We start from the raw sequence: 24,461 nt of genomic DNA, 5'->3' as shown, positions 1-24,461 counted from the left end.
TCCAAGGAACCTATATAAAAAATTTCAAATGTTTAGACCCCAAATTGTTGGAGGAGTTTGGTAGAGTTCTCAAAGGTCAAATCGTTGAACTTTGACCCCTCAACAGCCAAATTTCTGGCCGTAAACCGATTACATAGATTTTCCCAGATCTTAGTACCCTGTATATCAAATTTAGAGTCTATAGACTAAAAATTGACAGAGTTATTGTGTAGGGAAATGCACACACACACACACACACACACAGACACGTTCACTTTTATAGATATACTAGCATTTAAGACCGGCGTTGCCCGGGTGTTTGGATGTGTATGTTGAGGAAAAAAGTGGTAGTAGGAAGGCAGGCTCAAACCCGTACCGCAAAGGAGGAAAAGAACGGGGTAAAACCTAACATTTATGCTGTTACGACCACCGCCAAACCGAAAGCGACATTTTTTTAAATTAAGGCTAGAAAATCTAAAGAAAAGGATAACTTTCAAAATATCGGCGAAAAAAGTGACCCCCCCCTGTAGAAAAGTGCCTAGTTGAAGGGGAAGATATCAATATTTTTAGCCAATTTTCCGATATTTGTAGTACGAAAGATCGAACTTTAAAACGATACTGATCTTCGTAAAATCCGTCGCCTCTATTGAAAGTTTAAGGCAGACATGTAAACAGACATACATACATTTATATATTTGCAACTAAAAATTTTCGACCCAAACTGATGAAAAGGCTTGCCCTATCTCTGAATACCCTTTATGTAAAATTTCAAATATTTAGATAAGAAATTGTCTGAGTAATTTGGAAGAGACCGCAGAGGTCAATTTCTTTTAACTTTGACCCCTTTTTTGACCCCTTAAAATTTATTGTTTTGGGCTCAAATCAAGATATTAAGTTGGATCCATGTCCAAGGAACCTATATCTAAAATTTCAAGTGCGTAGACCCAAAATTGTCAGAGGAGTTTGGTAGAGTTCTCAAAGGTCAAATCGTTGAACTTTGACCCCTTAATCGCTAAATTTCTGGCTAAAAACCGATCCCATCGATTTTCCCAAATCTCAGTACCCTGTATATCAAATTTCGAGTCTGTAGACTAAAAATTGACAGAGTTATTGCGTAGGGAAATGTACACAGACACACACACAGACACACAGACACATTCACTTTTATATATATATAGATAAAGTTATTTATTTCCGATTACCGTAAAAACACATGTTAAATATGCATATATATTTCGAAGCGTAAAACCACACTTATAGGTGCGATCTACAGATTTTAGTTTTAGTGGTATTTTTAAAATAAATAAGTATTTATTATTTTATTATTGTTACCAGCAGTGGAAGATTTCGTTTTAAATAAAATCAAATATAATGAAAGGAATCGGAAAATTGGCACAAATTTTTCTGATTCCAATACCGATTCTGATAATTCCAAAAGTTCCAGTTTTTTCGATTTCCGATTCTGATTAATCGTCCCAACACTAATATATATATATATATATATATATATATATATATATATATATATATATATATATATATATATATATATATATGTATATATATATATATATAACACAAATAAATTACACAAGTCTATATTCTAAGAAATAAATTGTAAGATGGTCAACATCATGAGATTTGAAATATAGAATTTTGTCATTTATTTGTTATCTGCTCTGTAATCACGCTGAGCTTCTTAAATTAAGGATTTGTATATATAAAGAGTACAATATAATTGAAAAAAATCATGTTTCCACAGATGTATATCTATCTATCTATATACATATGAAAATGAAACTCTTGGTTCGTTCGTTTTAGATAAACTAGAAAACTACAGACCCGTTTTTCATCACATTTTGCGATAGTGTTTTTATTTAATCCAAGCATATTTTTATATATTTAAAAGTAAAAAAATATTACAATATTTAAAAAACTTATTCTTCAACATCGTTTCTTTTTGGGCAACTATTTTGGAATGACGAAGAATAACGATTCTGACTACATGTGCATATAAAACAAACTATTTTTTACCAATTGTTAAAAGAGTAAAACAGAAATTGTTAAATTGAAGAAATAAAGCATAACTAAAAATAAAATCATTTGGTACTTATGCATTTAACGAACCAGACGTAACCCTGCGTTTGGTTCGAATTTTTCCAGACACGACGTCAACAGCTTGGGTTTAGTTGTGGTTAACATAACATGACTATCAGCCAATCACAATGCTGCGCGCTGAGTTTCAACTTGATGTGCGTGCGCGCACTGAGTATCAGGCGAGAATTCCAATAGCAATGGGAAGAAAGAAAAAAAAAAGAAAGAAACAATTCGATCGGTGAATACGACCCCGCCGATAAGGACGGTTTCTTGGTGAGCATACCAAATAGGAATGCTGAAACATGCCTTCCACTAATAAAGTCTGAGGAAAATACATCCTCCTGAGAAAACCATAATTCGATATTAGACTCTATAAACTCTTCACCATAATTCGATAAGAGGCCCATAAACTTTTAATCATAGTACAATATTTGACTCTATTTAACTAACTATATTTCGATATTAGGCCCAATAAACTCTTAACCATATTTCGATATAAGGGTCTATAAACTCTTCACCATAACTCGATATTAGTCTCTATAAACTATTCACCATAATTCGATATTAGGCCCCATAAACTCTTAACCATAATTCGTTATGAGGGTATATAAACTCTAAAACATAATCTGATATAAGGCTCTATAAACTCTTCCCCATAATCTGATATATGGTCCTATAACCTTCACCAATATTCGATAATAGGCTTTATAATCTCTCTACCATTATTCGATATTAGGCTTTATAAATCTTCACCATAATTCGATATAAGGCTCTATAAATTTTCACCATAATTCAATATTAGACTCTATAACTCTTCACCATAATTCGATATTAGACTCTATAAACTCTTTACCATGATTCAATATAAGGCTCTAGAAACTCTTCACAATAATTCGATGTTAGGCTCTATAAATATTCATTATAATTCGATATAAGGCTCTATAAACCTTTCACCATAGTTCGATATGAGGCTCTGTAAACTCTTTACCATAGTTTGATATAAATCTCTATAAACTGTTCACCATAATTCGATATAAGGCTCTATAAACTTTTCACCATAATTCGATATTAGACTCTATAAATCTTCATTATAATTAGATATAAGGCTCTGTAAACTTTTCCCCATAATTTGATATAAGGCTCTCTAAACTCCTCACCATAAAAGCTCTAATCGCACGCTGCCTACAACATCGAGCAGAGACAATAAGTAGCAACACCATTACATACCACCAAGAAATGGTCAGGTTGAAGAATACCCTAGGTCGTAACAATTACCCTGATAGCATACTATCCACCAGACGTGTTAATAGTATAAGAGAGGAAAATGAAACCCAAAAACCACCAACGGTCTGCCTACGAGGCATCTCTGAAAAGATTCAGAGAATATGTGCCCCCTACAACATCAGGACGGTATTCAAGAGCGAGTCAACACTCAGACGATACCTGGTATGAGTGAAGCCCCGCATGGAGGAGAACATGACCAAGAACTGCATATACTCCATCCCATTCAGTTGCAGAAAGGTTTACAAGGGTGAAACATGCTGCCCCCTCAAAGTAAAGGTGGAAGAACACCGAAAAGCGGTAACTAAAGGGGAGACGGAAAAATCGGGTATAGCCAACCATGTCTGGATGGAGAGGGGGGACCATCGCCCCCTATGGGATGAAGTAAAAATAATAAACAAAGAGACCCACTGGAAAGTGAGAAAACTTAAAGAAACAGCTCACATGCTCGGACATAACAGCCTATTGAGCAAACCAAGCGTAGAGCTGAATGCAATTTGGACACCTCTAATAGAGAGAGAAAACCTTGAATAACAAAATAGGTTTAACATTAACAAAAACCAACTAAGAATTGTCCGAGTGGTCCTAGACGTTGTATCAAAGTTTACAGTTACCCAAAGGTGCTGAGTTCAATCCTGAACGAAGGCAGTGAAAAGTAACATTCAAAACAGAGAATCAGCAACTATGTCCCAGAGCCTAGCTGGAGTCCGAACGCGGTACCCCCGTAATAATAATAAAGGGTTGGGTTCGAGACTCCTAATAAACTGTTCCCCAGTTCGATACAAAACACCTGATGAAGGCCGGAGAGCAAAACGGCCGAAACGTTGTGACTATAACAACCAAGATGAGGAAGTCAGTCCGACAATCTCAATAAAAGCTTTCACGTGTAAGAAGAACTTACAGTATCGTCAATATTTACGATAAAAGGAGCACTTGTTTTGGGGTAAGTGTTATGCCTCCCCTTAATACAAGTGAACATTTTTCAATGCCGGAAAAGCTTTTTTGGTACTTCCTTCTAAAATACACCCTTTCCCATACAATGTATACGGATTGATGTATCCCAATGCTTCAAACAGGTGTAGATAATGGAAAACAAACCACGGACTGCTTTCCTTACCACAAGAATTTTAAAAGATCCTGCGATTACATAAATGGAATGACTGCTGAGAGTGGTTGCTTTTTTCTTTCAAAATAAAATTTCTTAAACACCACGGATAGGCTTTTCAATATTTCCAATCAATTTTTGTTCCAACTGGAGATCAGCACCAAACCAGACGCCAAGTATCTTGCAAGACCCATACAATCTTCCTCTTTTATTGACCCTTCACACATATCTATTTACGTCACCTTATTATGAGAAAAGTTAACTACATAGGTGTTGAACAGAACCTTGGTTAGATTGCATTGTTTTGCTTTTGCGACAATTTTTTCCACTTCAACTTTTACAAAGGAAGACTTGTTCCGTGCTAATTTCTAAGGTTGGCGTTGAGCATGATTCTCAGTCTTTTCTTTCAGACCCCCCTCCCCCGAAGGCGCCCAACTGACAGCCGTAATGGAGTGTCAAAATAAAAATAAAATTCGCCTTCAATAACGGTGTCCAGAGGAAACAAACAACTTTAACAGATAACAAAAATAATGGATTAAAAATCTTAGAAATAAATATATAACAATTTATAAGGAAATTTGCTAAAAAAACCCACAAACACAAAAGACACAAAAAGAGGCACTTCAATAGGTGAGAAATAAGAACATGTATCATATATATATATATATATATATATATATATATATATATATATATATATATATATATATATATATATATATATACTAGCAGTATTACCCGGCCTTGCTTGGGGGTTGCTTTGATGCCTTTTTTATGCTTATTTTGATCTGTATCTTTGGTAATTCCAATATTTTCTTTTTTTTTTTTGTTTAAAATTATTTTAGTAAATTTCGGTTATATTGACACCTTACTGATCAACTTAGCCCCACACAGTGGATGCAACGTGCCAGCAACAATTCAATTTCTCTGATTTGTCCCCTTAGCAGCTATTCTTCCAGCTCAAACCAACTACTTTGGCGAGATTTTTGGGGGCATGATTTCTTGAACCGTATGTGAAAGAAACCACAGGATCATTATCGACTATCTATTCTTTGTAAGAATTTATGTGGTTGTCGCTGTATAGTTCTACAATTAGTCAACTGTGTCGAAAAATTCCTTATCCTATGTTGCCGGGCATACTATTTGTGCTTGGTTGTTGGGGGCCAATGTTTTGTTAAACCGACATATAAGAAATCTCTGAATCACATTTTCACTAAATATGTGTTTTGCAATTTCTTGAGGATCAGTTGCTTGTTCAATGGACATTCAAAAACAAAAACATCATTTACTTTCACACTGCTAAAAACCATGTGAATTTTCAAGTCTTATAAAATTCTTTGCAAAAGTTCGTGAAAAAAAATTAAGAAATATACGTGCGGAGTTGGAACCTACAGACCACGTCATGCAAAAAAAATAATACACTATAAACTTACCCACAGTAGAATTTTCACGGCCTGTTGTTCTATCATTGTTACTAAGTGACGACATGAAAAAATGGCTTTAACGATGATAGATAAATAAAAATAACGGTTTCGATTATCGATTATTGATTATTGGTAATTATCAGGGGTATTCTGAGACAAAACTTAACTAAGATCCCAAACTTATACACTAAAGTTCTGTATATTTTAAAGAAGATCTGTTCAGTCGTTTCGGAGTCTAAAAGGAACTCACGCACACACACACACACACACAGTCACAGATAAAGTCATATTATATATATATATATATATATATATATATATATATATATATATATATATATATATATATATATATATATATATATATATATGAATGAAAATAAAATAAAAATACCAGCGATGGTTGACGTTATGTTGTTTTGAAAAAAGAAAAAACCGAATTAATTTATGAAATGATCAATGTTTCGTCCCTATTGCAGAGGACATCTTCAGGATATTAAAAGCAAAAATGCAAAAAAAGAAAACTATCATAGACCATACAAAAATGAAAAGGAAACAATGTTAGAATCCTACCCATATCACATAGTTTCCTTCCCGATATGGGTAGGATTCCAACACTATTTCCTTTTCATTTTTGTATGGTCTATGATCGTTTTCTTTTTTTGCATTTTTGCTTTTAATATCCTGAAGATGTCCTCTGCAATAGGGACGAAACATTGATCATTTCATAAATTCCTTCGGTTTTTCTTTTTTCAAAACAATACACACATATATATATATATATATATATATATATATATATATATATATATATATATATATATATATATATATATCACTGATATTGACTATACTTGGGATTCTTTTGGTAACAATTATTAACTTAGAGTTCATATAAATTTAATTAAATGGGATATTTAATTTTAAATATTTAAAATAAAAAATATGAAATATTCGTAGACACTAATCACGATGATGGTAAAAATCAGTATTAGCTGAAGGTGTTACAGCTAAACTAAAAAAGATATCTAAAAAGGGGAAAAAAAACGATTGTCAAAGCCACTGCTGAGTAAAGCAGTTCAGTCGTAAAACGAAAGCAACAAAAAATCAATAGATTGTCTGTAAGAGTTTTAGTCGAACACATAAGTTCAGAATATCTAAACTGCTTGTGCTACTTTGAAATACACTTCCATAATAAGATATGTATAAAGATATATGTATAAATTTATAACATTGGACAAGTTCATCAATTGACATAACATGAAAACTATAATTCCAATTAATATAAACTATGTTAGGCTTGATTATTAAATTTTCTTTTTATATCTAAACTTAATTGTTCCCTAATCAGTTTTCAATGTTGACCTTTCTATTTTTTGAATATCTCGTTTTCCATTTTTAAGCCTCTCTCTCTCTCTCCCCCCCCCCTCTCTCTCTCTCTCTCTCTCTATATATATATATATATATATATATATATATATGCATAGATCATCGTATAACGATTAGATCACTGTTTGACTGGCGTAAATGAACATTTAAAAATTAAGATGTTTAAATTCAACGTTATATCACGCGGTTAATGGTAGCCGAATGGATTAGGTCTTCGCTAATTGAGCCAGAGATGTCTCATGTTGTGAGGTTCAAATCGTTCGACTGGTATTAATCGTGAAACCCTGCACTGAAGATTCCCGAAAGGATGAAACACTAGTGTCTGTAGGTATTTAATTATTATAGTAAAAAATAATTATATATATATATATATATATATATATATATATATATATATATATATATATATATATAATAATCACCTTGAAGCACTAGTTCTCATAAGATCACCGAAATTAAGCAATAATATGCCTGGCCAGTACCAGATGGGTGAACATTTGGAAATAGCAAGTGCTATATGTGTTCTCCGCTTATCTCAGCATTGTTTCTTATTTTCCTGAAATTTCTATTTGCCACTTGTATTTAGCAGTACCGACCCAGGAGGGGCGTGGTTGGAGATTGCACAATTCTTGACACAAAAAATTCATGTTGATGTTTTGTAGTACTCATCAATATATATATATATATATATATATATATATATATATATATATATATATATATTTCATTCTGTTACTTTATTAAAATACTTTACTGTTGATGTGGTTCTTGGCAAAACCCAAAACGCTATTGTCGTCCCAAAAATGGTGCGACTAAAACTAGCGGCCACACCACGGTTCTAATAACTAACAGTTTCGTTATAATCTGTTAAATTCACAAACCAAACGATATTCTAATGATTAAATTAACTTTCAAACAAATACTATAGTTTAAAAAAGCAAAGAAAAACAAGGTATAAAAATACTTTCCGGATAAAATAGACCTTTATTCTTAAACTGTATTTTCTTATGGATAAGGTATTAAAAAACTTATCATAAGGAGCTTTTTTCTAACATAGGCATCACCACTTATCAAGGTCCAGAGGCCACTCGAGGATAAGGATTAAAGAGTGCACAGTAGTCAATGGAACAATATCGTAGTAATCGTTAGTAGTAGAAAGTTATCAAATTGGATTATTAAGGGAACGGCTCATCAAGCTAAAAAATAGTACTTATAGGTCAAAAACTTGCCAACGATAAATGGAAGAGATTCTTACATAGAAAACAGCAATTCTTTCCTCTTTGTCAGAAACATCGTTCCTGGAATGTGAGGAGTAAGGGACAAAATAAGCTAAGCGAGAGTTATGAAATAAGTTTCTAATTTTCTAATGCATTTATTATTAAAAATGACGTCTATTTCGAATTATATGTTTCTTTGCTTTCTGATCGAAGGACATTATAAAAACATTTGATTCTCTTTTTATAATTGTTCATCTGCTAAGTTTTCAGTTATTCTTTCCAAACAGATCTTCAACTTGTCTTCATACAATGTAAAGATTAGATTAACAATGCTTAGATTAACTTGAATCAGCAATTCATAGTTTTATCATTTCATCAAACTTGATTGTTGTTGTTCTTTAATGACAACTTTCAAAAGAGTGTTTTCTTTGAAATTGATAGTTCATTTGATAACTGTTTAAAACAACGCTGGCATCAAATCTTTAAGAATTATGTTCAAAAGTGTTTGAGCCTAAACAAGTATTGCATTAGTTATTCATGATTTTTTTGTGCATATTTTCCAAAGACTTCAATCTATTTGAGCAGACACATAAAATTTGGTGCATCGCAAAAATAAATGTGAACATGGAAATAGTTATTACAATGATACGATATTAACAATTCCAAAGAAATTCTTAATCATGTAGTGCTTTAAGGAGAAGTGCTTTCCGACCCCCTGGAAGACCTCATCAGTTTGCCCTGTATTTAAGAATTCAGGTGATAAGTCATCTCCCTCTTAGTACAGACCAATAAGTCTTCTCTGTGTTATGAGTAAGTTGCTGGAATCCATATTAAATAGAGAAATAGTCAACCACCTCAGCAGGAATAACCTTCTTAGTGACACACAATATGGTTTCCGCTCTGCAAGATCTACCGCAGATGTGCTGACGGTTATATCCCACAGGATTAGTGAATCTCTTGACAAAGGCTTCCTTTCTAGGGCAATTGCTCTTGACATATCAAAGGCCTTTGACAAAGTATGGCATAAGGGTCTACTTCACAAGATTTCCAGCTACGGTATAACTGGAAATGTTTTCTCAATCATTAAATCATTTCTCTCCGATAGGCTCATAAGAGTAGTGGTAGATGGTCAAAAATCAGAGGCCTGCAATATAAATGCTGGAGTCCCTCAGGGGTCAATCCTGGGCCCAACTCTCTTCCTGATCTACATCAATGACCTCCCTAAACACATACTTAAATCATTCGTTGACATCTATGCTGATGACACGACCATCTATAGCAACACATCAAAGGCTGTAAATGACGAAGTTCTATCTGATTCTCTCTCCTCTGATCTCGAGCGAGTGGTTCAGTGGGGGAAGATGTGGCTAGTTACCTTTAATGCATCCAAAACCAAACTCCTATCCTTACATCATCAACGCTCTGATCCCCAGCTGGCATCAATTGTGATGGATGGCTCTCGTCTGGGTGAGGCCCCGTGTTTTGACAAGCTTCTGGGTTTGACCTTTACTCCTGATCTGAAATGGAACACATACATCAAGTCTGTTGCCAAGGTCGCTGGAAAGATGGTGGGATCCTTCTACCGCTCCAGAAGATATCTCACTACTGATGCAATTCTCTATCTATATAAAAGCCAAGTACGGCCAAGGATGGAATACTGCTGCCATATCTGGGCAGGAGCTGCCAAAAACAGCCTATCATGCCTTGACAGAGTACAAAATAGACTTCGTGGTTTCGTGGGGGATGCCCTTTTCTCTACCCTGCAACCCCTCTCCCACAGAAGAGACGTTGCAAGCCTATCCTTGTTTTATCGTTATTTTCATGGCAGGTGCTCGTCTGAACTCCAATCCCTGGTCCCCCCTCGCCAATCTTTCACGAAAAACACCCGTCTAGCTGAATCCACTGTGAAAAATTTCCCCCACTCTATATCTGTGCCTAAATCAAAACGCGGATTTCATGAACAAAGCTTCTTTCTTAGAACTGCACGCCTGTGGAACTCTGTTCCGTCTGCCTGCTTCCCTCCGGACTACAACTTGGATGTCTTCAAGTCTAATGTTAACAAATTCCTAATGAACCGCCCCCTTAAGTAAACACTTCATCAAATCTCCTCACTAACATTATGTACTTGCAATAAGCCTTATCCCTGAGTGGCTTCCGGGCCTTGATAAGTGGTGATCTCTGTGTAAAAAAAAAAAAAAAAAAAAAAAAAGTGTCTGGGCATTACAAAATTTTATTTCAAGACTATTTTTGCGGATGTTGCGATATTTGATGGAACATTCAATTGAAAACATTAAGACTTGTATTGTTTACTACATACTTCATCATACAACTTATAGATCATTGGCTTCAGTGAGGATTCTTCTTTTCATTCCCTTCCATTGGTGTTGCTATATTAACCTACGTAATGCCAACGTTCATCTCGTCTTTATATTGAGCCTGTTGATGTTACATTGTGATCAGTTAATAATACCAAGACTATATAAGATCACAGAAATGTGTGTGTGTGTGTGTGTGTGTGTGTGTGTGTGTGTGTGTGTGTGTGTGTGTGTGTGTGGAGAGAGAGAGAGAGAGAGAGAGAGAGATGTCAATTCAAAACATCAAAATGTTCAGTTATCCGTACAATATATTGATTATGAATACCATTTTGATTAGTTTGAAAAAAAAAATTGTTGAATGTTAAGAGATATAAACGGGTCTTCTTCTTCTTCATTCCTGTTATTACAACTACTAATACTACTATTACTATCATCTTTGGAGAAGATTTTATGTCTTTCTACAATAAGAGGCAAATGAGTGGCTCGTGAAGGTTGTTCAAGCAATGTAGAGAACTGTACAAAGTTGTGTTATAATTAACAGCACATTTAGTGTCAGCTTTAATGTTAAAGTAGGACTGCATTAGGGTACTGAATCCATTGCTTTTCCTTTATGCATTAGAAGTATTAGGGAGTTTTGTGTGGAAGAGATACTAGATACTGACATTTAAAGCTTATCTGTAAAACAATTGAAGGTTCACTTGAAAGAACGCTTTGAAAATGGACTGAGAGTAAATGTTAACAAAACAACGGTTGTAATGTTGGGAAGCTTCCGGAGAATGGAAATTTTACTGCTAGTTTTATGAAAAGGAAGTTGAGAGTCATTTAATTTTGGTGCTATTTGTAATCATTGGCTACAAAAAAAGTTTTATTACCGTGGTGCTATAATTGGAGCAAAAGGAAAAGCTGATGTTAGTATGATTGGAAAGGTTGGGAATGGATGCAGTAATTTCAGGAAACTTTTACCATTACTAACCTGCATTACTGCAGTTAATCACGGAAATAGTCTCTCAGAAACGTGTATCCAGTATGATGATATATAGCAGAGGCTCCTGGCCAATGAGGGTTGAGGGTATGTGTTGCATGGAGAGAAAACATATGAGAATGATACAATGAATATGCAATGTGAGTCTTAAAGACAGACTTAGATTTTATGAGTTCAGAGGAATGTGAAATCTGGAGAATGTAAGAAGATGTGTTCAAAACAGGAGAGTTGGACTGTTCACATTGGAAGAATAGAAGATACTGGTTGGGTTGGTAGATGTAGAACAGCTGTGGTACCAGAATTAGTTAACAGAGAAAGGTCAATGAAACATGGGACAAAGTTATAAAGATAGATTAGAGAGAAAGATGTATAAATAAACGCCAGCCAGCATGTAAAACAGATGTGATGATAATGATGACGATGATGATAATGATGATGATCATCATCATCTTACTATTACAACTACAACAACCACCTTCATTAAATGACTAGCTCTCCTTGTCTCAACAATATGTAAAAAAAATTATATGAAACAATGAATTTATATATGTCAAAAATATCGTTAATTCGTTACCCACACAGCATCAGCCGTATAGCGCAATGGTGAGAAGCCTTGACTGTCATTTGGGCGGTCAGGTTTCGATCCTGGCTTGAGGCGTTGCCTGTCTAGCCCAACTGATGAGCTGTGAAACAGCGAAACAGTACTGTATGTGGATGACTATATATATATAATATTTTTAACAGTTAACTTTTTTTGGGTGGAAATGTTACAAATTATTTTTATTTCACTCAATTAAATAAAAAAATAAATTTCAATATTCAACTCGTTTATTTCATTTGCATTTTTGACGCAAAAAATCACTTATAATTATTGTTTTTACTTTTTATTATAAACAATTTTATTTGTACAATTTTCATCGCCATATTTTAAACTCTTTAAATTTTCACAGTTAATTCGAATTTCAATTCTATTCACAAACTTACACTGATTTCTCTTAATCTTGTTTCTTGTCAGATTATGTTGTGCTTGGGAAATTGTATTAATTTGATTTCGATTATTTCCATGAAACAATTGCATTGACAAAAATTGAAAACATTCTTAAAAAAAACATATCAAAAAATGAAGTTGTGATTTCTACTATTATAGATATGTGTGTGTTTGTGTTTGAGTGTGTCTTTTTGTGTGTTTGTATATGTGTATGTGTGTTTGTGTGCGTGTGTGTGTTTGTGTGTGTTTGTTTGTGTTCGTGTGTGTGTTTGTGTGTGTGTTTTTTGTGTGTTTCTATATGCGTGTTTGTGTTTGTGCGTGTGTCTGTGTGTGTCTTTTTTGTGTGTTTGTATATGTGTGCGTGTGTTTGTTTGTGTGTTTGTGTGTGTTTGTTTGTGTTCATGTGTGTGTGTGTTTTTGTGTTTTTGTGTGTTTCTATGTGTTTGTGTGCGTGTGTGTGTTTGTGTTTGAGTGTGTCTTTTTGTGTGTTAGTATATGTGTGTATGTGTGTTTGTGTTTGTGTGTGTGTTTGTGTGTGTTTGTTTGTGTTCGTGTGTGTGTTTGTGTGTGTGTTTTTTGTGTGTTTCTATATGTGTGTTTGTGTTTGTGTGTGTGTCTGTGTGTGTCTTTTTTGTGTGTTTGTATATGTGTGCGTGTGTTTGTGTGTGTGTTTGTGTGTGTTTGTTTGTGTTCATGTGTGTGTGTGTTTTTGTGTTTTTGTGTGTTTCTATGTGTTTGTGTGCGTGTGTGTGTTTGTGTTTGAGTGTGTCTTTTTGTGTGTTAGTATATGTGTGTATGTGTGTTTGTGTTTGTGTGTGTGTTTGTGTGTGTTTGTTTGTGTTCGTGTGTGTGTTTGTGTGTGTGTTTTTTGTGTGTTTCTATATGTGTGTTTGTGTGTGTGTGTCTGTGTGTGTCTTTTTTGTGTGTTTGTATATGTGTGCGTGTGTTTGTGTGTGTGTTTGTGTGTGTTTGTTTGTGTTCATGTGTGTGTGTGTTTTTGTGTTTTTGTGTGTTTCTATGTGTTTGTGTGCGTGTGTGTGTTTGTGTTTGAGTGTGTCTTTTTGTGTGTTTGTATATGTGTGTATGTGTGTTTGTGTGCGTGTGTGTGTTTGTGTGTGTTTGTTTGTGTTCGTGTGTGTGTTTGTGTGTGTGTTTTTTGTGTGTTTCTATATGTGTGTTTGTGCTTGTGTGTGTGTCTGTGTGTGTCTTTTTTGTGTGTTTGTATATGTGTGCGTGTGTTTGTGTGTGTGTTTGTGTGTGTTTGTTTGTGTTCATGTGTGTGTGTGTTTGTGTGTGTTTGTTTGTGTTCATGTGTGTGTGTGTTTTTTGTGTGTTTTTTGTGTGTTTCTATGTGCTTGTGTGCATGTGTGTGTTTGTGTTTGAGTGTGTCTTTTTGTGTGTTTGTATATGTGTGTATGTGTGTTTGTGTGCGTGTGTGTGTTTGTGTGTGTTTGTTTGTGTTCGTGTGTGTGTTTGTGTGTGTGTTTTTTGTGTGTTTCTATATGTGTGTTTGTGTTTGTGTGTGTGTCTGTGTGTGTCTTTTTTGTGTGTTTGTATATGTGTGCGTGTGTTTGTGTGTGTGTGTGTGTTTGTTTGTGTTCATGTGTGTGTGTGTGTTTGTGTGTGTTTGTTTGTGTTCATGTGTGTGTGTGTTTTTTGTGTGTTTTTTGTGTGTTTCTATGTGTTTGTGTGTGTGTGTGTTTGTGTGCGTGTTTTTTGTGTGTTTCTATTTGTGTGTTTGTGTGTGTGTTTGTGTGTATTTGTGTGTTTGTGTTCGTGGGTGTTTGTGTGTGTGTGTGTGTGTGTGTGTGTGTGTGTGTGTGTGTGTGTGTGTGCCTGTGAAAGAGAGAGAGAGTGAGAGTTCTTTTCCTATGGACTCGGAAACCACTGAGCCGATTTTTAAAAAAATGTAAAAATAATTTCATAAAATCAACAATTATTTTTTTTTATTAAAGACAGGAGCGCGTTCGAAATGAATGTTTCTGTTTATAACACAATTGAACCATGATACTTGACTTTAAGGGAAGCCATTATTTACAGATAACTTTAGAGAATATACTGCTAATTCTCTACAGTGCAATTTAGACTATAATGTCACTGTGGGGGAGGTACGTGAAATTTATTCCTGGTACAATGCGGGGAGGTTCCCTAACTAGAGTGGGTAATCAATTGGTCGATTTCACCGATTTCGATGACAAGTATGGGAGGGTGGAGCATTGTTGATCTTCACTCAATCCCGGACAACGTCGGATGTTCCTGCTAGTAAATTATTACTGTTAACAATGTTGAAACAAGCGTCTATATTGTATGTTCAAGATAACTGTAATTGGCTAATACAGTAAAAAAAATACAGAATATTCATTCATTTAATCAATAGTTATTTAAAAAGATAAATTTCTTACCTAAAATTTAAAAAGATAAATTTCTTACCTAAATGTTGGATTCCTTCTGGTGGGCTTTTTTTAGAAAAGCATAATGTCTTTGTAAGAAACATATAAAAAATTATTAGCAGAATGAGGCATACTCCAACTGCCCCTAAAAAGGTAACTGCTTCTTGAGGTACTAAAAAAAAAAAAAAATGAGTTAAAGTCAAAAATGAGTTAAAAAATGATAAAATATACCTGAAATTTCTAAAAGGAAAAGGAAATAGAAATAATAATAAAAGCCATGTTAAAAGTATATACTAATGGTAATCAATATTTTATGGGGTATAAAAGATAATTAAAAAATAAATTACACATTTCATAATCCCAATTTGATAGGCATGTCAAGTGACGTGTCTTTAGTTGCGGTCATATAAGATAACAAATGATCAAGTCAACGTGTAAAAGAAATCTCTCTCGCATAATTCAAATCCGTTTTGTCTGCAATCAAGTAAAAGATATAAGAGGAAAACAAATAAGCACAAGTAACACAGTAACTTACTGGGAGAAAAAAACAGATGTCGGGTTAGGGATTGAGCAAGTTCCTATGAAAGCGTTTATTGCTGAACTTTCTCATTGTTGAACATCAGCTGTTACATGTTTCTCCTCTCTCTCTCTCTCTCTCTCACACACAACACACGCACACATGCACACGCACACAACACACGCACACCTACACACACACAACACACACACGCATATCCATGTAAAATGTTATAAGGAAATATAATATTTTATGTATCGATTTTCAGTGCTTACTTCAACAGTAGAGCTAGGTAGTAACTTATAAAAATATTTTAAAGCAATTAAAGAGGTTTCTGCGTTTCACCTCTTTGGGGAATCGTCAGTCTAAAATGCATAGTTTGACGATTCCTTACAAGGAGGGAACATGGAAACCTCTGCGTAGATTAATTGTCATAAATACATTTTCATAACTTATGGAATCGGAGGTAGCTTTGTGTCTGGGTTCAAATCTTCCAACCAGTAGGAATTGTCACATCCTGCACTGATGATTGCAAAAGCATGAAACACTATGTATGAAAAAGAAATTATTATTTATAATTATTAAAGCCCCTTTAAAAAGAATTAGAGCTGAGCATTGTGTGAGAAATAAAAACTAAAAAGCAATCAATTAGCATAGACACCGCCAAAAATGGCCGAAAAATCAACTCGTTGTTGTTTTTTAAAACGAAATTACATTTATTAAAATCCATTATTTCTGAGTAACTTTTTTCCCCAGAAAGGTAAAATCCTGAATTTTATCACATAGAAAACAGAATAATGTAAAACTTTTTCTACTATTTTTAATTAAATTATAAATTTTAAATTTTCCCAAAAAGTTAACAATTGACATTTTCTGTCCTGCACAAAAAACGTATATAAATAGTTAAAAAAAAAGAAAAGGTTTTTGAAATAATTTATTTATTTGTTGTCTGACTAAGATTTAGGGTGATTTTCTATGAGAATATGCAAAAATATTATAATATAAGTACCTGGATTTCAAATAATTCCATTTATTCATATAGGCAACCAGTTACTTTGCGTCGATCTAGACAATGTTTAGGTTTGTACTTGATAAAAAGCAAACTATGGAAGACCAAACAGGCAAAAAAAAACTTATTTTTCAGTGACGAAAATTTCAATGTATTATTTACGCTGAGGCTGGCCAGTACCAGATGGGTGACCATTTGTATGAGTTTAGTTTTTAATGTGTATTTGTGTGGGGGCCAGGCTCCCCAAAATGGGGGGGGGCAATTTAAAGCAGAATAAAACAAAATTATTTCACCGCGTTTGTTCCACAATAGTCGAAAGGCGGCAAACGTTTTTAAACGGGATCGAAAAAATGATGCTATTTTTAACACAAAGGGCACAATATTTATCGATTTTTTTTTTGTATCGATTCTTCAAAGCATGCCCTGTTTTATAATGGTCATGCATTATTCGGCTCGCTAAAAAAAAATTGTTAATTTATTTATCAAAGATTTTAAAATGGCTTTTTTCGTATAAATATTAAAAAAAAATTTTTTTTTTTGCTTAACTTAAATTAATTATTTTACTTAATATATTCACCGAATTTCACACTTCAAAACTCAAAAGCGGGATAATTAAACACAATCGAAGTTCTGATATTCAGACGTCAAAATAAGGTATGCAAACAATTTTTTTTTAAATCTATAATCCCGTCCCTTACTACAAAACAATATGTTTTGTTCAGTTTCAGATGATTATTTTAAGCATATTTGGAACTCCCTCAAAACAAGGGGGGTTTTGTAAGCAAAAAAAAAAAATATATATATAAATATCGTTTATGAAAAATAAGTACACTGTTATAAAGTTCATTCTTCTCTTAATAATCGCTGAAAATTTCATATTGATTGGATAATTACCTGATTTTTGGTAGATTTTTAAAAAGACGGTCCGTCAAAAAGTTATTAACTTGCCACCCCCCCCCCAGTTTTAGCGGTGCCTAAATTAGCACTAATGTAACATTCATGATTCGCTTGTTTGAACCCTCTAGGCTGTTTACTGCCTGTGCCCGAATTTCGCATTTATTGGTTCTTAAATTCCTTTAATTCTTGTAGCAATTGTTACTGGCTTGGAGGTAACGGCCTATAAAATGGAGTTGCCCGGGTATTTGGATGTGTATGTTGAGCAAAAAAAATAAAAAGTGATAGTAGAAAGGCATGCTCAAACCCTTACCGCAAAGGAGGAAAAGAACGAGGTAAAACCTAACATTTATGCTGTTACGACCACCACCAAACCGGAAACGACATTTTTAACAATTAAGGCTAGGAGAGGATAACTTTTAAAATTATCGGCAAAAAAAGTGCCCCCCCCCTGTAGAAAAGTGCCTAGTTGAAGGGGAAGATATCAATATTTTTAGCCAATTTTCCGATATTTGTAGTACGAAAGATCGAACTTTAAAACGACGATACTGATCTTCGTAAAATCCGTCACCTCTATTGAAAGTTTAAGGCAGACATGCAAACAGACATACATACATACATTTATATATTGGTAACTAAACATTTTCGACCCAAACTGATGAAAAAGCTTGCCCTATCTCTGAATACACTTTATGTAAAATTTCAAATATTTAGACCAGAAATTGTTTGAGTAATTTGGAAGAGACCGCAGAGGTCAATTTTTTTTTTTAACTTTGACCCCTATTATGATAAATTTATTGTTTTGGGCTCAAATCAAGATATTAAGTTAGATCCATGTCCAAGGAACCTATATCTAAAATTTCAAGTGCATAGACCCAAAATTGTCGGAGGAGTTTGGTAGAATGCTCAAAGGTCAAATCGTTGAACTTTGACCCCTTAATCGCCAAATTTCTGGCCAAACACCGATCCCATCGATTTTCCCAAATCTCAGTAACCTGTATATCAAATTTCGAGTCTGTAGACTAAAAATTGACAGAGTTATTGCGTAAGAAAATGTACACAGACAGACAGACACACAGATACACAGACACTTTCACTTATATATATATATATTGAGGGTCATTCTAAAAGTAAAACCACTTATTTTTTTAACTCAAAAATTGAAGAACTACTAAGACGGGAGTGGTACCATTAAAATGAGCTATCTTTTGAGCTCCAGAATATATTTTTCTACAATCACCACCATTCTCAATGTAGTTTTGCTTGTGATGAATGATGGTTGTGCATACCTATGCTTCATGTTGCCCACTACGACTGGCAAGTACCCAACAAGTCTTCCACACGTGAAAAAAATGAGCAAGAACTTTTTGAACTGCAGTTTTATATTTTTATTGCAAGATTTTTTGCCCCCTCCCCACCTACAAAAATAATTAATAAACAAGCTCCATCTTCCACCAATTTTAATTCTTTGCAGATCAAGCAGAACTGAACCGGTTTAGTTCTTGTAAGCTGTGATGACATGTTTTTATTTGCATGAATGTCATCTACACTGATGCTTATTCTTCAACTGTCTCATCCTACGACAACAAAGCACTAACACCACTTTTATTATCTGTGCTTCCATATGTAATTAAATAAGTCTAAGACAATATTTAATTAAATAAGTCTAAGGCAGTATCTTTCGCTGTCAAACATTAACATGTGAAAAAGTCTGATTATAACGGGCAATAATTACGACATTGAGTCTATTTCACAGTTTGTTGGCACAAACATCGGTTGCTTCAATGAATGCACTGACGTATTTATTCAGCTCCTGGCTGGTAGTTCATTGTAAACCTCACTTTTGAATTGTTTTGCTGCACAATCACTTTCATTTGTAGTAACATTATGTATTATGTATGTCTCTCTTAATTGCATCAGTAACATTATGTATTATGTATGTCTCTCTTCATTGCATCAGTAACATTATGTATTATATATGTCTCTGTTTATTGCATCAGTAATATTATGTATTATGTATGTCTCTCTTTATTGCATCAGTAATATTATGTATTACGTATGTCTCTCTTTATTGCATCAGTAACATTATGTATTATGTATGTCTCTCTTTATTGCATCAGTAACATTATGTATTATGTATGTCTCCCTTTATTGCATCAGTAACATTATGTATTATATATGTCTCTCTTTATTGCATCAGTAACATTATGTATTATGTATGTCTTTCTTTATTGCATCAGTAACATTATGTATTATGTATGTCTCTCTTTATTGCATCAGTAACATTATGTATTATGTATGTCTCTCTTTATTGCATCAGTAATATTATGTATTATGTATGTCTCTCTTTATTGCATCAGTAACATCATGTATTATGTATGTCTCTCTTTATTGCATCAGTAACATTATGTATTATGTATGTCTCTTTCATTGCATCAGTAACATTATGTATTATGTATGTCTCTCTTTATTGCATCAGTAATATTATGTATTATGTATGTCTCTCTTTATTGCATCAGTAACATTATGTATTATGTACGTCTCTCTTTATTGCATCAGTAACATTAAGTATTATGTATGTCTCCCTTTATTGCATCAGTAACATTATGTATTATATATGTCTCTTTTTATTGCATCAGTAACATTATGTATTATGTATGTCTCTCTTTATTGCATCAGTAACATTGTGTATTATGTATGTCTCTCTTTATTGCATCAGTAATATTATGTATTATGTATGTCTCTCTTTATTGCATCAGTAACATTATGTATTATGTACGTCTCTCTTTATTGCATCAGTAACATTAAGTATTATGTATGTCTCCCTTTATTGCATCAGTAACATTATGTATTATATATGTCTCTTTTTATTGCATCAGTAACATTATGTATTATGTATGTCTCTCTTTATTGCATCAGTAACATTGTGTATTATGTATGTCTCTCTTTATTGGATCAGTAAAATGATTGTATTATGTATGTCTCTCTTTATTGCATCAGTAACATTATGTATTATGTATGTCTCTCTTCATTGCATCGGTAACATTATGTATTATGTATGTCTCTCTTTATTGCAACAGTAACATTATGTATTATGTATGTCTCTCTTTATTGCATCAGTAACATTATGTATTATGTATGTCTCTCTTTATTGCATCATTAACATTATGTATTATGTATTATGTATGTCTCTCTTTATTGCATCAGTAACATTATGTATTATGTATGTCTCTCTTTATTGCATCAGTAACATTATGTATTATGTATGTCTCTCTTTATTGCATCAGTAACATTATGTATTATGTATGTCTCTCTTTATTGCATCAGTAACATTATGTATTATGTATGTCTCTCTTTATTGCATCAGTAACATTATGTATTATGTATGTCTCTCTTTATTGCATCAGTAACATTATGTATTATTTATGTCTCTCTTTATTGCATCAGTAACATTATGTATTATGTATGTCACTCTTTATAGCATCAGTAACATTATTTATTATGTATGTCTCTCTTTATTGCATCAGTAACATAATGTATTATGTATTATGTATGTTTCACTTTATTGCATCAGTAACATTATGTATGATGTATTATGTATGTTTCACTTTATTGCATCAGTAACATAGTGTATTATGTATGTCTCTCTTTAATCCATCAGTAACATTATCTGTTATGGATTATGTATGTCTCTCTTTGTTGCATCAGTAACATTATGTATTATGTATTATGTATGTCTCCCTTTATTGCATCAGTAACATTATGTTTTATGTATGTCTCCCTTTATTGCATCAGTAACATTATGTATGATGTATTATGTATGTTTCACTTTATTGCATCAGTAACGTTATGTATTATGTATTATGTATGTTTCTCTTTATTGCATCAGTAACATTATGTATTATGTATGTCTCCCTTTATTGCATCAGTAACATTATGTATTATGTATGTTTCTCCCCATTGCATCAGTAAAATCATGTATTATGTAATGTGTATGTCTCTCTTTATTGCATCAGTAACATCATGTATGATGTATTATGTATGTCTCTCTTTATTGCATCAGTAACATTATATATTATGTATTATGTATGTTTCTCTTTATTGCATCAGTAACATTATGTATTATGTGTATCTCTCTTTATTGCATCAGTAACATTATGTATTATGTATGTCTCCCTTTATTGCATCAGTAACATTATGTATTTTGTATGTCTCTCTTTATTGCATCAGTAACATAATGTATTATGTGTATCTCTCTTTATTGTATCAGTAATATTATGTATTATGTATGTCTCTCTGTATTGCATCAGTAACATTATGTATTATGTATGTCCCCCTTTATTGCATCAGTAACATTATGTATTATGTATGTGTCTCTTTATTGCATCAGTAACATTATGTATTATGTGTATCTCTCTTTATTGTATCAGTAACATTATGTATTATGTATGTCTCTCTGTATTGCATCAGTAACATTATGTATTATGTATGTCTCTCTTTATTGCATCAGTAACATTATGTATGATATATTATGTATGTCTCTCTTTATTGCATCAGTAACATTATGTATTATGTATGTCTCTCTTTATTGCATCAGTAACATTATGTATTATGTCTCTCTATATTGCATCAGTAACATTATGTATTATGTATGTCTCTCTATTATTGCATCAGTAACATTATGTATTATGTATGTCTCTCTTTATTGCATCAGTAACATTATGTATTATGTATGTCTCTCTTTATTACGTCAGTAACATTATGTATAATGTATGTCTCTCTTTATTGCATCAGAAACATTATGAATTATGTATGTCTCTCTTTATTGCATCAGTAACATTATGTATTATGTATGTCTCTCTTTATTGCATCAGTAACATAGTGTATTATGTATTATGTATGTCTCTCTTTATTACATCAGTAACATTATGTATTATGTATTTCTCTCTTTATTGCATCAGTAACATTATGTATTATGTATGTCTCTCTTTATTGCATCAGTAACATTATGTATTATGTATGTCTCCCTTCATTGCATCAGTAACATTATGTATTATGTATGTCTCTCTTTATTGCATCAGTAACATTATGTATTATGTATGTCTCTCTTTATTCATCAGAAACATTATGTATTATGTATGTCTCTCTTTATTGCATCAGTAACTTTATTGCATCAGTAACATTATGTATTATGTATGTTTCTCTTTATTGCATCAGTAACGTTATGTATTATGTATTATGTATGTTTCTCCTCATAGCATCAGTAAAAGCATGTATTATGTAATGTGTATGTCTCTCTTTATTGCATCAGTAACATCATGTATTATGTATTATGTATGTCTCTCTTTATTGCATCAGTAACATTATGTATTATGTGTGTCTCTCTCTTTATTACATCAGTAACATTATGTATTATGTATGTCTCTCTTTATTGCATCAGTAACATTATGTATTATGTATGTCTCTCTTTATGGCATCAGTAACATTATGTATTAGGTATGTCTCTCTTTATTGCATCAGTAACATTATGTATTATGCATGTCTCTCTTTATTGCATCAGTAACATTATGTATTATGTATGTCTCTCTTTATTGCATCAGTAACATTATGTATTATGTATGTCTCTCTTTATTGCATCAGTAACATTATGTCTTATGTATGTCTCTCTGTATTGCATCAGTAACATTATGTATTATGTATGTCTCCCTTTATTGCATCAGTAACATTATGTATTATGTATGTGTCTCTTTATTGCATCAGTAACATTATGTATTATGTGTATCTCTCTTTATTGTATCAGTAACATTATTTATTATGTATGCCTCTCTGTATTGCATCAGTAACATTATGTATTATGTATGTCTCTCTTTATTGCATCAGTAACATTATGTATTATGTCTCTCTTTATTTCATCAGTAACATTATGTATTTTGTATGTCTCTCTTTATTGCATCAGTAACATCATGTATTATGTATGTCTCTCTTTATTTCATCAGTAACATTATGTATTATGTATGTCTCCCTTCATTGCATCAGTAACATTATGTATTATGTATGTCTCTCTTTATTGCATCAGTAACATTATGTATTATGTATGTCTCTCTTTATTCATCAGTAACATTATGTATTATGTATGTCTCTCTTTATTGCATCAGTAACTTTATTGCATCAGTAACATTATGTATTATGTATGTTTCTCTTTATTGCATCAGTAACGCTATGTATTATGCATTATGTATGTTTCTCCTCATTGCATCAGTAAAATCATGTATTATGTAATGTGTATGTCTCTCTTTATTGCATCAGTAACATCACGTATTATGTATTATGTATGTCTCTCTTTATTGCATCAGTAACATTATGTATTATGTGTGTCTCTCTCTTTATTACATCAGTAACATTATGTATTATGTATGTCTCTCTTTATTGCATCAGTAACATTATGTATTATGTATGTCTCTCTTTATGGCATCAGTAACATTATGTATTATGTATGTCTCTCTTAATTGCATCAGTAACATTATGTATGATGTATTATGTATGTCTCTCTTTATTGCATCAGTAACATTATGTATTATGTATGTCTCTCTTTATTCCATCAGTAACATTATGTATTATGTATGTCTCTATTTATTGCATCAGTAACATTATGTATTATGTATGTCTCTCTATATTGCATCAGTAACGTTATGTATTATGTACGTCTCTCTTTATTGCATCAGTAACATTAGGTATTATGTATGTCTCTCTTTATTGCATCAGTAACATCATGTATTATGTATGTCTCTCTTTATTGCATCAGTAACATTATGTATTATGTATGTCTCTCTTTATTGCATCAGTAACATTATGTATTACGTATGTCTCTCTTTTA

The 24,461-nt window shown here is 32.8% G+C and overlaps 1 long non-coding RNA gene across 1 annotated transcript in view; it reads right to left on the bottom strand.

The window, feature by feature from the left end:
* Positions 1–24,461, bottom strand: part of LOC145284715 (uncharacterized) — a 180,634-nt gene that overhangs the window by 113,060 nt on the left and 43,113 nt on the right. Inside the window, exon 2 of the long non-coding RNA XR_013868867.1 lies at positions 15,208–15,339. This is a non-coding gene — a long non-coding RNA (uncharacterized LOC145284715). The remainder of the gene's footprint in view (positions 1–15,207; positions 15,340–24,461) is intronic.

The sequence above is a fragment of the Euprymna scolopes genome, chromosome 9, assembly GCF_053919585.1.
Source record: "Euprymna scolopes isolate OS-2025 chromosome 9, ASM5391958v1, whole genome shotgun sequence".
Classification (NCBI taxonomy): Eukaryota; Metazoa; Mollusca; class Cephalopoda; order Sepiida; family Sepiolidae; genus Euprymna; species Euprymna scolopes.
The sequence above is the reverse complement of the archived record's forward strand: the minus strand, read 5'-3'. Positions and strand labels throughout refer to the sequence as shown.